This window comes from Alosa alosa, chromosome 2, assembly GCF_017589495.1.
Source record: "Alosa alosa isolate M-15738 ecotype Scorff River chromosome 2, AALO_Geno_1.1, whole genome shotgun sequence".
Classification (NCBI taxonomy): Eukaryota; Metazoa; Chordata; class Actinopteri; order Clupeiformes; family Clupeidae; genus Alosa; species Alosa alosa.
Genome location: NC_063190.1, coordinates 38,162,085 through 38,165,177, shown reverse-complemented (window position 1 = coordinate 38,165,177; position 3,093 = coordinate 38,162,085).

The following is a 3,093-nucleotide window of genomic DNA, read 5'->3' as shown; positions in this document are numbered from 1 at the left end:
TCTCAGACACACACACACACACACAACCGTCCATAAAGCTCAGTCCAGCAAAAGCCCGCTCTCAGACACACACACACACACACAACCCGTCCATAAAGCTCAGTCCAGCAAAAGCCGCTCTCAGACACACACACACACACACACACAACCCGTCCATAAAGCTCAGTCCAGCAAAAGCCGCTCTCAGACACACACACACACACACAACCCGTCCATAAAGCTCAGTCCAGCAAAAGCCGCTCTCAGACACACACACACACACACAACCCGTCCATAAAGCTCAGTCCAGCAAAAGCCGCTCTCAGACACACACACACACACACACAACCGTCCATAAAAGCTCCAGTCCAGCAAAGCCGCTCTCAGACACACACACACACACACACACACAACCCGTCCATAAAGCCCAGTCCAGCAAAAGCCGCTCTCAGACACACACACACAACCCCGTCCATAAAGCCCAGTCCAGCAAAAGCCGCTCTCAGACACACACACAACCCGTCCATAAAGCCCAGTCCAGCAAAAGCCGCTCTCAGACACACACACACACAACCCCGTCCATAAAGCCCAGTCCAGCAAAAGCCGCTCTCAGACACGCACACACACACAACCCGTCCATAAAGCCCAGTCCAGCAAAAGCCGCTCTCAGACACGCACACACACACAACCCGTCCATAAAGCCCAGTCCAGCAAAAGCCGCTCTCAGACACGCACACACACACACAACCGTCCATAAAAGCTCAGTCCAGCAAAAGCCGCTCTCAGACACACACACACACACACACACACACAACCCGTCCATAAAGCTCAGTCCAGCAAAAGCCGCTCTCAGACACACACACACACACAACCCGTCCATAAAGCTCAGTCCAGCAAAAGCCGCTCTCAGACACACACACAACCCGTCCATAAAGCCCAGTCCAGCAAAAGCCGCTCTCAGACACACACACACACACACACACACAACCCGTCCATAAAGCTCAGTCCAGCAAAAGCCGCTCTCAGACACACACACACAACCCGTCCATAAAGCTCAGTCCAGCAAAAGCCGCTCTCAGACACACACACACACACAACCCGTCCATAAAGCCCAGTCCAGCAAAAGCCGCTCTCAGACATACACACACACACACACACAACCCGTCCATAAAGCCCAGTCCAGCAAAAGCCGCTCTCAGACACACACACACACAACCCGTCCATAAAGCCCAGTCCAGCAAAAGCCGCTCTCAGACACACACACACACACACACACAACCCGTCCATAAAGCTCAGTCCAGTAAAAGCCGCTCTCAGAAAGCATCATTAGGCGCCAAGTGAACTGAGCGATTTGAACCAATGTTTCTCTCCCTCTTTCTTCTCCCTGTTGTTTTTTTTTAGAGGGAGGGGGCTCATATCTCAAGCTCTAGACTGAGGACTAAAGAGACATCTGTTTGATATTCAGTTCAGGAAAAAGGACATTGTCGAACGAAAAATATCTTCACTGAATGGCTATGAATAGTCTCACTCCACAGACTCCCCCTTCCCTGGGTTCTCAGAGCATCGCCTTGGGCATACCCCTGGAACTGTGGACATTTAACAGCTTTTCTCTCCCCACAGAGAGCTTCCAATGGGTTTAATGAAAAGAAAAAATCTCAACCATGTAATGCGGGATGGGTGTCTGGTCTGCGGGATGGGTGTCTTTGAGCCAACTTTGAGCTTCTTGCTCTTTCCTCAGGAAGAGACCACCACTTAATGTTACGGTGCTCCTCAGCACCTTGGCTTTCGCAACCGTTTCCAATAAAAACATCAGCTAGCATTGCTAACAGCTAACACTGGTTCCATCTCACCAATGTGCTGGACTTCCACTTTGAAGTGTTTCAGCTAACATTGGTTCCGTCTCACCAATGTGCAGTACTTCTATCTATCTTTCTATCTATCTACTTCCACTTTGTGTTTCTCTCCAGGAAGTGGGCCAGATCAAGGCCGGATCTGTCCCAGGGTCAGGTGCTATTGTGAAGATTGGAAAAACTAATTAAACAAAACTAATTTCACTTCGGCTGCTAAAAGCCCACTTATCCCATGGAAGTTGTCTGTGCACAGGACAGCACAGATGCTTCTTACACTCAAAGAGTGGATTAGCATTCACTAAAGTGAAAAGGCAGAAAATGTTTTTGTATAATGGTACTGAATTTGCAAATATTGTTAATTTAAAATCACTACAAAAATCAGCATGAGAATGAACAAGTCACTTATCCTAAGTAATTGAAAAAAGGGTTGTTATGAAAACCTTGACTGTGCCACTTTATTAGGGCATGACAGCACTGCACTAGTGAAATGTCAAAAATAATTGTGCAAAATGGTGAGAATGCCCCATAGTGATCCAAATACGCTCGGCATTAAATACTACCAAACTCTAGGTGTTAACAGTGAACGAAGCACAAACACGCACCGAGCTGACCTCTCCACTCACCGCTCCGAGGGTAAACGAGGTCGTCTGCCCTCGCTACCTACACTGTGGCTGAAGCCCTACGAAAACGGTCAACAAATTAAACGCAGAGAGCTCGGACATTGATTTTAGACAAAATGCAATCCACCTCAGCTTGGAGGGACGCGGTGTTGGGTGTCACGGGGCGTCTAGACAGCTAGACAATGAAATATTGCCATGGAAACGACTGGCTGTTATCGGCCAAGCGTGACAGTCAACAAAGAGAGGAAGTCATGTTTAACAGATATTCTGTCTGACCTTTCGAAGCGACTGCAATCACTGCAAAGAGCCAAAGGCATTAAATTGAGGTGATGAATTGAAGTGGACCAGACTGGACCCAGCGGAGGGTGTGTGCGCTGAGCGCTGATGACGCTGCTTGGCCAATTATTAAACAAGTTTACTCTTACTGGCAGTTAATTAGGAGACAAAAACAGAACGGCCACTTTGACTAAATACTTATCACTGAATGACCCCCAGGGAGAATAGGTTGCACTTTACTTGAAGGCATCTACATAAGAGTGACATGACACTGTCATGAACGTGTCATAAACATTATAAACAAGTCATAAACGTTTATGACATAACACTTCTGTCACTCGTTTCTGTCAAGTGTCATTCGGCTTTTG